This window comes from Lepisma saccharinum, chromosome 1 (assembly GCF_977018435.1).
Source record: "Lepisma saccharinum chromosome 1, izLepSacc3.1, whole genome shotgun sequence".
In the NCBI taxonomy this organism is placed as follows: Eukaryota; Metazoa; Arthropoda; class Insecta; order Zygentoma; family Lepismatidae; genus Lepisma; species Lepisma saccharinum.
The window spans coordinates 144,380,252-144,396,128 of NC_139229.1; the positions used below are offsets into that span (position 1 = coordinate 144,380,252).

The 15,877-nt window shown below is 34.6% G+C and overlaps 1 long non-coding RNA gene across 1 annotated transcript in view; it reads left to right on the forward strand.

Moving 5' to 3' along the window:
* Positions 1-887: 887 nt before the first annotated feature.
* Positions 888-15,877, forward strand: part of LOC146002053 (uncharacterized) — a 72,443-nt gene continuing 57,453 nt past the window's right edge. Inside the window, exons 1-2 of the long non-coding RNA XR_014443668.1 lie at positions 888-1,098; positions 4,722-4,805. This is a non-coding gene — a long non-coding RNA (uncharacterized LOC146002053). The remainder of the gene's footprint in view (positions 1,099-4,721; positions 4,806-15,877) is intronic.

Below are 15,877 nucleotides of genomic sequence, written 5' to 3' on the forward strand. Positions count from 1 at the left end.
AATTACAGTAAGGACAACGAGATAGATTTAGATCTTTTCAACACACATAAAAGGTAGTGAGAATGTTATCTCTAGAGGGCACACTGATCAGAAAATTCAATTCCAACTCTAGTCTCTTGTACATGTACAATTGCCAATTTTTTTCAGTTTGTATTGTAGGAAATACTCATACAAGAATTGTAATTCAAATATTTTTCTACGTTGTTAGTCATTTGTATAGACTGGTATTTGATGCTTTTTCGTGTTACTGTATTGGATTATCTATCTCAAATAAATATCAGACAGTTACCTGGAAACAAGGTTTGGGAAGGATTCCTACATATTAACGAAGGGTTCTGGAATAAAACAATTACCTTGTATCACTTGTATTATTAGTAGGCCTATTATTCGCAGCCTTGATGGTGGCTGAGTGCGTTGAGCGGTCAACTCGCGGTATCACCACTGTAAGTTCCAAGTTTTTATGTTCCTCATCAAATTAATTTAAGTTAATTAATAATTTATCGAGATTGAGCGAATGGACACAAGTTTTACGTAGGACCCAAGTGCATCGCCAGAGGAATCAAATTTGGAGCCCTTCGATTACAAGACATCACAAGTCATAGCCAAATATCAATTAGTTCTCGGTATTGCAAAAGTCCTTGGTTTTAGGCGCAAAAAAAGCGCAATAAATGATAAATAAGTGTCGCAACGGATAAATACACGCTTGTTATGTCTACTTCCAGCATTCTATGCGTGCAATTTGCGTATTTTCCCACTGCTTAGGCCGCAGCGATAACCTCCACCGACTGCTGATTGTGTCTGTCGGAATTCGTGCGTTCGGCGTAGACGGGGCAGTCGGTTGTGTTTGTGGTTGTTGCGTGCGAGATGGCTGCAAATGCGGCTTTGGTTTGTTCCGAAAGACTGGGCTTATGTTACAGTGTTGTTCGTTCTTGGCGTGTGGATTTGTGTGTGCGTGTGTGGTGTACAGGGAGAGGTGCGTGTAGGCGTGGGAGCGGTTATCCGGAATGGAAACTCCATGAATACAAAAGTGAAACAAGTCTGGATGATGTGAAGAGTTTGAAAATCTTACATTGGATAAGTTGGAAAGGAAGAAATGAGGTGGGTTGGGAGGGTGCTGCTATAATAGGACCAGAAAGTGAAGAATAAGAATTTTATTATGAATTTTGCATAGCTGTTGATATCTGCTTCTGTAGTAGACGTTACTTGTTATAAAAAGTTGGCGAAGGCTTTATATTTTTTTAAAAAAACACGCAGGCATTATTTGGATGATCAACGAAAAGTGAATCATACACAATTGATTGATTTGCTTTATTTTACTTCGCTTTTTATGCCACTTTTGACTAATTTGCGAAGAAAGGGATGAGTGATGATATGATGAAATTGATGAAAGGACACTCTGAAACATCTAGGTCAGGATTCGAACCTGGGACTCCTGGCGTCGTAGCGCGATGTGCTAACCACTCTGCCACGGGGACCGGAGAATCATAAACAAGGACGTAGATCGTGGGAGTAGATAAAGACGAGTTCTAAAGTAATAAGTAATATGGCTCACAGAAAAAATGTGTGGCTAAGAGAGTTGACACTTAAGAAGACTATTATGCCGAAGGTAGTTCTCCATTCCGGAGAGATAAGTGATATTTTTCAGTTAATAATTCCCTCTAAATGAACAAGATCATTTCCGTAAAGATTATAAAGCTAATTGATCTTCTAATAGTGAAAATGATTTTAAAAAGGTAAAACGTGGAGTAGTTGCAGCAACTGTGAGGCGAAATACAGATCAATACGGTGAGTTTGGATTCAATTTCCTTCTAAAGTTTAAATCTGCTTTTTTTTTTGCTACTTATTATAACAGATACGTTTGTAAAACAGTAGAAGTTTTCAACTGATCAAACCTGACGTAGAAATTTCAATATCGACTTAATCGATTGATTGATTGATTTAGTTTATTTGTCTTCGCTTTCCCGCCAAGAATTTAATTGGGAAGATAAGGGTGAGTAATGATATGATGAAATTGATGAAGGGACATTCATAAAGATCGCCTAGGCCAGCATTCGAACCCGAGATCCCTAGCGTAGCACCCTGTGATAACCACTCTGCCACGAAAGTCGGCTATATCTACGTAATTATCAGGGGTGCTAAATATTTATGTCGAAAGACCACTTAGTTGTGAAAGCATCGTACTCTTATTAACCTCTCTGCTCTCCTCTCTCTCTGACGTGTCTCTCCCTCCCCCCTTACCTCTCTCTCTCTCCGAAGGATGGCATAGAGACGAAACGAGATTTGGCAGTACCTAGTTTCGTCTCATGTGAGGAGGATTGTCTCTTCAATCTGGTTTCGAGATCTCGGTGCGGGCTTGCAACAAACACTAAAACCTAAGCGGAATTGTTAGGTTAGAAGGCTCAGTTTTAGAGCTCTTAGAAATTAATTTTAGCGTTTGCTGCAAGCTGGATGTGCCCTGCACCATACCCGTTCGCTGTGCTTGTTCTGAACCTCCTCTTGATTTTTATAAGTATCTTTTCCCTCCTCGGTCTCTAAGTATTGGTCTCATTTCGATTTACGAAATATATAGAATAAGCGTTTTAATAAACTGTTTTAGGGGCAAAACCCGCTTCAAATATCAAGATGAGGACAAATTGACGTGGGGATCTGACCCCTTTGCCCCCCTTCGATTTCCATTAAATTTGGAAGTTGTATAGAGAGGCCCTATGCAGCCTGTTTCTTCCTATGCCATATTTACGTGGATTCGGGGTCAGATCCCCACTTCAATTTCTCCTCATCTTGACATTTGAGGGGGGGCTTGGCCCCTAAAACAGTTTTTTAGCTGAAACACAAAAACACGTACTTCTTCTTTTGGGCCCCTCTACACACCTGCCAAGTTTCATGGAAATCGGAGGGGGACACTTAGATAACCTCCCTTGTAAGTGTATTAATTACAAATCGCGCACACACTATATATGTGTATGTGTGTGTGTGTGTGTGTGTGTGTGTGTGTGTGTATTATATACATATGTATATTAGCAGGTAACAATATGTTATAAACACATTCTTACTTTCCAAAGAAGCGCTCATGTGGGATGTTTAAACGGATCCGGATCCGAAAAATTTTAGGATCCGGATCCTGAGGATTTGCGATTCAAAGTGTGGTCTACTACTTATGGGCCACCCGGTATATATATTTTCGAATACGCGCAAAGAAAGCCAAAGTTACGCATTTTGAATAAAATTTAGAATGTTACCTTAAAGCATTAATTCATTAATTGGATTGGATTAACCGGTAACAACATGAATAACTATCTAACAGTGACGGCGATTAGGGGGCAAGGGGAGCCAGTTCCCCCTACTTCTTGCCACTTTTGCCCCCGCATTATGCTAAACTTTATGTACTAAGGGAAAGTAAACTGCCCTTGCCCCCCCCCACTTTTTGCACCTTGCCTCCGTAATTTTGGAACACAATCGCCGCCACTGCATCTACCGTAATATATGACCGTCACTACCACATCGCTACAGATTTTAAAATTCGGCTACCAACAGTGCAAAAATTCATAATGGTGTTTCTTATCCTGATTTAATGATATACGTGATACAGAAAACGCACACTGTACTCGTTATTTTAATAAAAGGTAATGGAAATTTCCATAAGTGAACTTGAAATATTTGGAAATTCAGGCGCCAGTTAAACATTTTTCAGGTGCCATGGTGACCGGACGCCCTGTTCATTTCTACCCCTGACTATAACCATCTGGAATATTTGTCTAATCTACTTACAAATGTATTAATATTGTTTGTTAAGTAGAAATTATGTTTGAACCTTTGAACAAGACATCATCTCTACACCGAAATGTAAAATCATATATTATGGCTTTAAATGTAACTTCACGACAACTGATAAATTAATATAACTTTAAGAAAACGTTAAGTAAACTAGAAACGTTTCTGAAGGTAGTGCTTTGGAGTTAAAAATTCCGAAAGAAGAAACATTAATCCTCTAACAATCAGAATACTTTTCTGATTTACTTCATTTACAAACGAGTTAATAGGGGTGGCTTTCTATACAGAGTGTCTATTTTGTATAGGATTATCCTACATATTATTTACAATAATTACCAATTTATACTCGTACCAAGAATATCCTCTCATTGCAACATTATTTACTCAAGACCTCTCTCATTGTGTGAACATACGTATTTTTGAAAATTTATGGGGGTTGTTACGTCGAAAATATATGAGACTTTGACATTACCAGCCTGTTAATAGTTGCACATTACACATTCCTTTCAAATAATACAGCCTTAATTTTAGTAGGAAAATATATTTTGCCAGTGAATCTTTTGTTTTTTAAATGTATCTACACTTTTACTACATTTAACGTAAGAAGTTAGTTATATGTCCGTACAATCATTACCTGGTGTGAAAATATAAAAAAGCTATAGAAAGCGCTTCCTATCCTGTGTTTCTTGTATATAATCATGTAACTTACAAACTCTGATTAGAATGTTGCTTTTGTTGTTAGCTCTATATCACATGTCATTATGGGGTAATTCTCTGAAAAATTATTATTACTGTACCGGGGACTTCTTAATTGGTCGAAAAGTAGGCAACTGGAAGGGGTTTGGAACAACAAAAAAAACACTATCCGGTGTGAATTTCAATGTCTATGAAATATAGTCTCTGTAATGCCGATAATTAATTATCTATTAATGGTATTTGAACTTGTATTTCAGGTCACCGAGAGGATAGGAAGAAGTGAGGAAAGCTTATAAAGGAGCAGAGTTGTTCCTGCAAGACATGGCGGCTAGTATAAAATTGTGAGTACATACACAAACGTAATTGAAAACAATCTCTGTGTTCGCGTTATATGTATAAGTGGTCACTATTTTCAAAGCGTGGCACCACGCCTCTACGCACGATAACAATGAAAACAAATTCCATGTACTTTAATGTTCAAATTTGATTTATAGTACTCTGTACGATAATGAACGAAAAATCGACCATCAAGCGCACATAGATTGCGTCGTTTCATCGAAGTATGACAATGTGATGCACAGTTACACATACACAGTCCAGGTTTGGCGAGATGAATGAGTGAGCGAGCGAGCGCAGGTTTGATGATGGTGATGATGAATTAATTTTTAGGGATGCGTAGGCACATATGGCCATTTTGCACTCTTCAGTGTTAAACGGAGAAAATCCCTTTAACTAAAATCCTTACCTGATGGTTAAAAAGAGGGTGTAAAAAGCCTCTTGATCATATTAAAACTGCACCGTATTGTCAGTGCACCCCTCCCCCGTATTTAAATCTGATTATGGAAACAAAACAAGCCTCACAGACAATTGAAGTAAATATTATTCTTTAACAGTGTTAATGTGCGAGAAACTAATGCACATTTTTTCGGAAAATCAGTGAATGAACGAATCAATAGTAATGTTAATTTCAGGTATTTGTTCATCTTGCAATTGCACAATACACAACGCCCGATTAAAAGGTTATAGTGACGTAGCTTTCAGCACCAGCAATTCTAATAGACAATCACATAATCATAATGATAATAGCACAGCTATGAGCATCGAGGAAAATACAGTTTGGGACGATAAAATTTGGCTTAACAACATTCTTATTCAGTATCAAGTCGGTAATTATTTTTTCAATTGTCCGCATCATTTTTAAAATTTGAAATAAACATGCAAATAAAAACTATCATTAATTTAACCATCTTGAACTGTATTCGTACATAAGTGTTATTCTGAAGCGATTATTATGACAACGAAAACTAAATAACGCTTTTTTTTAAATCATCGCTTGGAACTTGTTTTCTACGAGTAGCAGTAGTATTGATGTACGCCAAGGACAATTAGTGCATGGGTGTTAATTAATTTGCATGTAATTAAGAACTAATTTGCATAATATGAATAAATTTGCATAATATGAATAAATTTGCATATCATTAGAGTACTTTACATTTATGTATTTGCATGTTTATAACTTTTTATGAATATATAATTATTTATTTTATGAAAAATATGTATATAGAAGGTAATTAGAGGTACTAAACGCTATGCATATGGTTTTATATTCACTACTGCAAAGTATGTAATGTATAAATCGATAATATTAATGTTTATAATATTGAAAATAAGTTTTCTATGGTTTATGAACAGCTATGAACGGTGGTAATGGCTGTAGGTACAGGTCCAATTACGATTGGGGACGGTCCCGGTACTCGAACCCGCGATATGTAATATTATTAATTAGTACTATGCAATAATTTCATTAAGTTATGAAACACGATGATCTCAGACGCTAGACAGAATACTGTCTCAGAATCTCGACTCCGCTCTGATGCCAGACAGACAAGGGGAACTCCGCGCAGGTAGAGGAGAAAGGAATTTTGGGGGAAGCGCGTTCAAGGTCAAATGACGTCAGAACGTCAGAACAAAGGAAGAACCCGGTTGACCAATCAGAACTGGTTTTTTCAAGGTTAACCAATACGCAAGAACAGGGGAAAGCTATGCAATACTGTAGGGCAGGGGAGGGATTCAACCAGACAACAAAGAATGTCTGAGAATGCGCAGCAAGGGTCAAATCTCTGAAGCTATGCGTCGCTTGTAGAACCGGTTTCCGCCGCCAATTAATATTCCGCTCAGGTTTGCCTCCAAGGCACAGGACGCTTTAGCGCAGGTTTTTTTATCTGTACTATGAAGAAGGGAGAGCTATTAGGGACGGGGCCTACAGTTTTCACCATTTGCTTTTATCACGGGGTAACGAACCTAGGACCCTTTGATTATTGATTTAGGTAGTAAATGTATGTTACTGTGTGCTATTTAACTTAATTTTGAGTTTATTTTTTACCAAACTTTGACTTTATGTCAAACATTTTCACAGCTTATCCTTATTTTTACAAAAATAACACTATTTGTACTATTCAGGCAACATTTTTTATTAAATTTTGGACTCGCAAAGATATTTTTACAACTTTTTAACTTATTATTTTACAATTTTATGTTAATTTTTTACCAAAATAACACTATTTGTACTATTCAGGCAACATTTTTATTAAATTTTGGACTCACAAAGACATTTTTTTCAACTTTTAACTTATTATTTTATAACTTTATGTTAATTTTTACCAAAATAACACTATTTGTACTTTTCAGGCAACATTTTTTATTAAATTTTGGACTCTCAAAGATATTTTTACAACTTTTTAATTTATTATTTTACAATTTTATACCTATTTTTACCAAAATAACACTATTTATACTATTCAGGAAAGACTTTTAGTTATATTTTCGACACACAAAGTGTGTGTTATCAACTGCTATCTGTTTATTTCACAAGTCTAGGCTTATTATTACCAAAATAACACAATTCAATCTGTTCAGGAAAGACTTTTAGTTACATTTTCGACACACAAAGTGTGTGTTCTCAACTGCTATCTGTTTATTTCACAAGTCTAGGCTTATTATTACCAAAATAACACAATTCAATCTGTTCAGGAAAGACTTGTAGTTACATTTTCGACACACTAAGTGTGTGTTCTCAACTTCTATTTGTTTATTTCACAAGTTTAGGCTTATTATTACTCAAATAACACAATTTCATCTATTCAGGATATTTTGTATTTACAAAGAGATTTTTTCAACTTTTAATTTATTATTTACAAGTTTATGCCTATTTTTTACTCAAATAACACAATTCTATCTGTTTAGGAAAGACTTTTAGTTATATTTTCGACACACAAAGTGTGAGTTTTCAATTTTTATCTGTTTATTTCACAAGTTTAGCCTAATATTTACTCAAATAACACGATTTGAACGTGTTTTTTTTATTACATTTTGGACACACACACACACACACACACACACACACACACACACACACACAGATATATTTTCCAAGTTTACAGGATTATTCTCTAAGTTTACTCAAATAACACATTTTAAATGTGTTTTGAATTAAACTTTGTACACACGAAGTGTGTTTCGTCAATTCAAGAAAGTTTTCAATTATATTTTGGATGCAAAAGTATGTTTTGTCAAGTTCTACCCTTTTATTTTACAAGTTTAGGCTTATTATTACTCAAATAACCAATTTCATCTATTCAGACAACATTTTGTTTGTTATATTTTACTCACAAAGACATTTATCAATTTTTAATTTATTATTTCACAAGTTTATGTAATTTTTTATTCTAATAACACAATTTTAACTATTCAGGCAACATTTTTGTTGCAATTTGGACTTACAAAGAGATTTTTTAAAATCTTTGTATTAAATTTTCTATTTTTTGCGTTTTGTATTTCACATTCGATATTACAAAGTTCTAAGGTGTGTATAATATTTCAAACTATTTTCAGGGTGTATTTGTTAATGCATTTGGATAATAACTATTAGGTTTTTGGATGAACTAATGTTAAGAATATTTCAACCAATCAGAAAATGTGTCGTTTTTATTTCTACCAATCAGAAAACGCGTCGGTTTTATTTCATCCAATTAGAAAACGCGTTGATTTTATTTCAACCAATCAGAGAAGGCGTCAGTTTTGCTTATGAGTATAAAAACTGCGTAAAAGCAAGCAGAAGCTATTTTGAGAAGTATTTGTGTAGCATTGTGTCAGAGAAGACATCAAGTTGTGATTATTGGCTGTGAGTTTCAGACAAAGAACTCAAGAGAAGCTATAATTAAGGTAAATGATTTTTATTATGTAGTGTGTTTTTAAATAATATGTAAATGCAAATATTGAAACGAGGAAAACGTCAATGCAAACCAAAAAGAATATGCGTAATGTGAACAAGTACTACAACTATATTTCTATTTTTCAGGTGCTTCTAATTTTGTATGTGTAACTGAAAGGGACCATTAGTGAAAGATGGCGTCTTCAAGCTCCACAAACAAGGCTAACCACACTGCGGTGAGTACCTCGAAAGAGATTTTACCATTGGAATGTATATTTCTCCACTAGTTTTTTGAAATAATATATAAATCCAGAAAACAAAGAAACGAAAAAAGTAAATACAGAAATGAAAATGCGTAATATAAACAAGTACTACAACTATGTTTCTATTTTTCAGGTGTTCTTATTTGTGTACCTGTGAGTGGAAGGATCTATTACTGGAAATAACGTCAACAAAGTAACCGACAAGGACATGAGTCAAATAATTGCATCATGTCCATGTTTTTCCAATTATATCTATAAGGATTGTGTGTTGGAGACTTTGAAGAGGTATACACCTGGCAAGTATATTATATGCTGGGGATGTTATTCTAAACAAGGCAACCAACTAGCCCACGATTGTGTAGTTAACCATTTCTACGAGTGTGAGTGCGTATGCTGTAAAGATGAAGATTTACTCTCTGAACGTTATTTTATTTGCCAAGGAGAACGCTGTTTGAATAAATGCCAACGATGTGTTAAGTGGATGTGTGAGAGAATCCAGTATTATTTACAGGATTTGGATAACACAAAACATATTTTTGATTTTTATATTACTAACCATGAGGATGTTGCGGATGCTTTGACGGCACACGAGGTACAGACAGAATACAAAGCTTTTTATAGTGTGTTATGTGAAATTTCAAACAATATCGAACTAGTGAAAACTCTTATAGATCCTATACGCTCAGCAGAGCTTACTTATGGTAGCACAGGATTTTTGTGAGAGTTGAATAAAGAGAGACTGACTAATAACAGCGAAAATGGTGCAATACATTATTGATGTACAAGGATTTATTTATAACAGAAAATTTATATTGCGTGAGATTTGTGTGAGTTCTACAAATTTGGACACTGTGTATTATGCGCTTGTGAGTGTTCCCGATTATTTCAAAGAGAACAAAGAATCGCGCTGGGTTAAAGACAATCTCCATGCATTAATGTATGATATTCCTTGTGGATGTGAAATATACTATGTCCGGAGGGCAGTTAGGAACTTGAACTGTCAAGGTGGTACATTTTTCTGCAAAGGAAAATCCCAAATTATCAAAGATTTGTTTAATATTGATAACATTGTTGATTTACAAACTGTAAACTGTCCATCCCTTAAGAATTTGTATATGTTTCAAGGAGGATTGTGCAAGTATCATTCTGATACTTCTCCCCCAGCTGAACAATGTTGCGCATTCAGAAATGTTCAAAGACTTTTATGTTGGTACAATAATAAAAATATTAATGTGTAATGTATTTAGTGCAAATAATAAAGATTTGTGAAAAAGAAATGTTTTCTATGTTGTTATTTAGTTTTAAAGCCTTTATTCAAGGTATTTTCTAGTATTACTGGTTTTTTGGCTGCATCAACACATGGGTTATTTCTATTTGGTTTATTATACGAGGCTACAATCACTATATGTCTATGAGGACTAAAATCCACTGATTGAACCTTAAAGCTTAGGTTTACTATGTATATTGATTAAACACAGGACAACACGAATCTTACAGAGGATTGTAGGAGGCATAGGCCCACACGCCAGAGCCTTATTAGCCTGCAAGAACAACTTGTATGTTGAATTGTGACTGTTTAGCAATAATATTTATAAAGTTTAAATCATTTTCATTAGATTACATATATATTTTGGATTCAAATAAAACACTCAAGTTAAGTTTTTTAAGTTTATTTTTATTTAATATACAAATATAGAATATATCAAATTTACATATATGAAAAGTACTCTACCAAAGAGCAAAAGTCACATAGGGATTACGATTTAGCCGATGCTGAAATTCTTCCATGAGGGATTTGTAGTAACAGAGAAATTTTTGCCACTGTTTAAAGTTGAGGGTGACTCCATCAGAGATGCTGGTGATTTCCACTTTTATATTTTCTCCACTGCCCTCGAAGGTGAAGTAAAGTTTTCCTATAATGTTTATAGATCTGAATCTGTCTTTTTGCGTGGAGAATCTGTTTTTGTAAGTGTCGAAGATCACATCTGATTTGTAGACGCATGATGGGTACTCTTTTTTTATTTAGGACAATGTATTTTTTTTTCATGTTTCAAAATCAATTCAGTGTCTGCGAAAGTACCACGAATAATGATATCCATGTTGGCATCGATGATGAATCTGGTTTCTGGTTATATGTTGTTCATTTGGTGGGTGCCTCTGATAGACTGCATTTTGGTTTGGCATCAATAAAAAGTTTTAAAAATATGCAACTAGTGCTACAAAAGGAACGGAAATTATCGACAATTTCTGGATTATAACTAAAATTCAGTTTGCCTTTTACATATCCAATATTTACATACCAACACTAACTAGACTTCGATTTATATAAATGTAGCAGGAACTATATTTCTGAGAATCAAACTATATTAGGATTATATGTTAAACTTATACAAAATCAGATTATTCTATGTAAGTATATTTATATTGACTGGATTATTTAACAGATCAAACAGAAAGAAGGCAAATTCCACTAAACGTAGGTGATTGCATGAAAATAACTAGGTCAAGGAGTGACCAACAGTGAGCTGAGGTTATATATAGAGGGTCGCTCTTCATAATTCTTACCTTCGCTGGATCGGCGAAGGAACGCACTTGTGGGCGGTAGAACCTGAATGGGCTCCACCAAGACATCGGAGACTCGAAGCAGATGACTTGGTGGATGAACCCAAGTAGGGTCATAGGCGCTAGGGTCAATTTGGTTATTTCTTCTTGTATGAGGAACCAATTTGCCCAACTCCCCACATTAACTTACATTGCTTATAACTAATTAAATTTGAAGAAAAATTATAATCTCTTAGACTGTAAACATATTTTATATTTAGGCTGCACAAGATCCAATGATAAAATTAAAAAATGGTAACCACCCAGACAGGGACTCGAACCCTGGGCAGATAGGTTAAAACCCATCTGAGCACAAGGTATTCTTTTTTTTGAAAAGTTAGTTATGTTAAGAAATATCGTTTGAGAACTCTTTTGGTCTGGGTCGACAGAGAAGGAGACAGCATTTCCAAAATTTTACAGACTGGATGTATTTTACCACCACTATAGAGGTCTTTACTATATGTAATTCGAAACGCTAGAGTTCAGTTAGCTTTCAAAATTGAAGTTACATAGTACAATATGTTGAAGTTTTTGTGTTTGGCACACTTAACAAGTTACACTTATATCCATTTCAGGACAAATAATGCTAAAACTCTCAAATTTACTGTCATCTCATCAACTACTAGCAAAGTTTTAGTATTATATGTCCGTAATTAGATATAGTGTAACTTGTTAAGTGTGCCAAACACAAAAACTTCAACATATTGTACTATGTAACTTCAATTTTGAAAGCTAACTGAACTCTAGCGTTTCGAATTACATATAGTAAAGACCTCTATAGTGGTGGTAAAATACATCCAGTCTGTAAAATTTTGGAAATGCTGTCTCCTTCTCTGTCGACCCAGACCAAAAGAGTTCTCAAACGATATTTCTTAACATAACTAACTTTTCAAAAAAAAGAATACCTTGTGCTCAGATGGGTTTTAACCTATCTGCCCAGGGTTCGAGTCCCTGTCTGGGTGGTTACCATTTTTTAATTTTATCATTGGATCTTGTGCAGCCTAAATATAAAATATGTTTACAGTCTAAGAGATTATAATTTTTCTTCAAATTTAATTAGTTATAAGCAATGTAAATTAATGTGGGGAGTTGGGCAAATTGGTTCCTCATACAAAAAGAAATAACCAAATTGACCCTAGCGCCTATGACCCTACTTGGGTTCATCCACCAAGTCATCTGCTTCGAGTCTCCGATGTCTTGGTGGAGCCCATTCAGGTTCTACCGCCCACAAGTGCGTTCCTTCGCCGATCCAGCGAAGGTAAGAATTATGAAGAGCGACCCTCTATATATAACCTCAGCTCACTGTTGGTCACTCCTTGACCTAGTTATTTTCATGCAATCACCTACGTTTAGTGGAATTTGCCTTCTTTCTGTTTGATCTGTTAAATAATCCAGTCAATATAAATATACTTACATAGAATAATCTGATTTTGTATAAGTTTAACATATAATCCTAATATAGTTTGATTCTCAGAAATATAGTTCCTGCTACATTTATATAAATCGAAGTCTAGTTAGTGTTGGTATGTAAATATTGGATATGTAAAAGGCAAACTGAATTTTAGTTATAATCCAGAAATTGTCGATAATTTCCGTTCCTTTTGTAGCACTAGTTGCATATTTTTAAAACTTTTTATTGATGCCAAACCAAAATGCAGTCTATCAGAGGCACCCACCAAATGAACAACATATAACCAGAAACCAGATTCATCATCGATGCCAACATGGATATCATTATTCGTGGTACTTTCGCAGACACTGAATTGATTTTGAAACATGAAAAAAAAATACATTGTCCTAAATAAAAAAAGAGTACCCATCATGCGTCTACAAATCAGATGTGATCTTCGACACTTACAAAAACAGATTCTCCACGCAAAAAGACAGATTCAGATCTATAAACATTATAGGAAAACTTTACTTCACCTTCGAGGGCAGTGGAGAAAATATAAAAGTGGAAATCACCAGCATCTCTGATGGAGTCACCCTCAACTTTAAACAGTGGCAAAAATTTCTCTGTTACTACAAATCCCTCATGGAAGAATTTCAGCATCGGCTAAATCGTAATCCCTATGTGACTTTTGCTCTTTGGTAGAGTACTTTTCATATATGTAAATTTGATATATTCTATATTTGTATATTAAATAAAAATAAACTTAAAAAACTTAACTTGAGTGTTTTATTTGAATCCAAAATATATATGTAATCTAATGAAAATGATTTAAACTTTATAAATATTATTGCTAAACAGTCACAATTCAACATACAAGTTGTTCTTGCAGGCTAATAAGGCTCTGGCGTGTGGGCCTATGCCTCCTACAATCCTCTGTAAGATTCGTGTTGTCCTGTGTTTAATCAATATACATAGTAAACCTAAGCTTTAAGGTTCAATCAGTGGATTTTAGTCCTCATAGACATATAGTGATTGTAGCCTCGTATAATAAACCAAATAGAAATAACCCATGTGTTGATGCAGCCAAAAAACCAGTAATACTAGAAAATACCTTGAATAAAGGCTTTAAAACTAAATAACAACATAGAAAACATTTCTTTTTCACAAATCTTTATTATTTGCACTAAATACATTACACATTAATATTTTTATTATTGTACCAACATAAAAGTCTTTGAACATTTCTGAATGCGCAACATTGTTCAGCTGGGGGAGAAGTATCAGAATGATACTTGCACAATCCTCCTTGAAACATATACAAATTCTTAAGGGATGGACAGTTTACAGTTTGTAAATCAACAATGTTATCAATATTAAACAAATCTTTGATAATTTGGGATTTTCCTTTGCAGAAAAATGTACCACCTTGACAGTTCAAGTTCCTAACTGCCCTCCGGACATAGTATATTTCACATCCACAAGGAATATCATACATTAATGCATGGAGATTGTCTTTAACCCAGCGCGATTCTTTGTTCTCTTTGAAATAATCGGGAACACTCACAAGCGCATAATACACAGTGTCCAAATTTGTAGAACTCACACAAATCTCACGCAATATAAATTTTCTGTTATAAATAAATCCTTGTACATCAATAATGTATTGCACCATTTTCGCTGTTATTAGTCAGTCTCTCTTTATTCAACTCTCACAAAAATCCTGTGCTACCATAAGTAAGCTCTGCTGAGCGTATAGGATCTATAAGAGTTTTCACTAGTTCGATATTGTTTGAAATTTCACATAACACACTATAAAAAGCTTTGTATTCTGTCTGTACCTCGTGTGCCGTCAAAGCATCCGCAACATCCTCATGGTTAGTAATATAAAAATCAAAAATATGTTTTGTGTTATCCAAATCCTGTAAATAATACTGGATTCTCTCACACATCCACTTAACACATCGTTGGCATTTATTCAAACAGCGTTCTCCTTGGCAAATAAAATAACGTTCAGAGAGTAAATCTTCATCTTTACAGCATACGCACTCACACTCGTAGAAATGGTTAACTACACAATCGTGGGCTAGTTGGTTGCCTTGTTTAGAATAACATCCCCAGCATATAATATACTTGCCAGGTGTATACCTCTTCAAAGTCTCCAACACACAATCCTTATAGATATAATTGGAAAAACATGGACATGATGCAATTATTTGACTCATGTCCTTGTCGGTTACTTTGTTGACGTTATTTCCAGTAATAGATCCTTCCACTCACAGGTACACAAATAAGAACACCTGAAAAATAGAAACATAGTTGTAGTACTTGTTTATATTACGCATTTTCATTTCTGTATTTACTTTTTTCGTTTCTTTGTTTTCTGGATTTATATATTATTTCAAAAAACTAGTGGAGAAATATACATTCCAATGGTAAAATCTCTTTCGAGGTACTCACCGCAGTGTGGTTAGCCTTGTTTGTGGAGCTTGAAGACGCCATCTTTCACTAATGGTCCCTTTCAGTTACACATACAAAATTAGAAGCACCTGAAAAATAGAAATATAGTTGTAGTACTTGTTCACATTACGCATATTCTTTTTGGTTTGCATTGACGTTTTCCTCGTTTCAATATTTGCATTTACATATTATTTAAAAACACACTACATAATAAAAATCATTTACCTTAATTATAGCTTCTCTTGAGTTCTTTGTCTGAAACTCACAGCCAATAATCACAACTTGATGTCTTCTCTGACACAATGCTACACAAATACTTCTCAAAATAGCTTCTGCTTGCTTTTACGCAGTTTTTATACTCATAAGCAAAACTGACGCCTTCTCTGATTGGTTGAAATAAAATCAACGCGTTTTCTAATTGGATGAAATAAAACCGACGCGTTTTCTGATTGGTAGAAATAAAAACGACACATTTTCTGATTGGTTGAA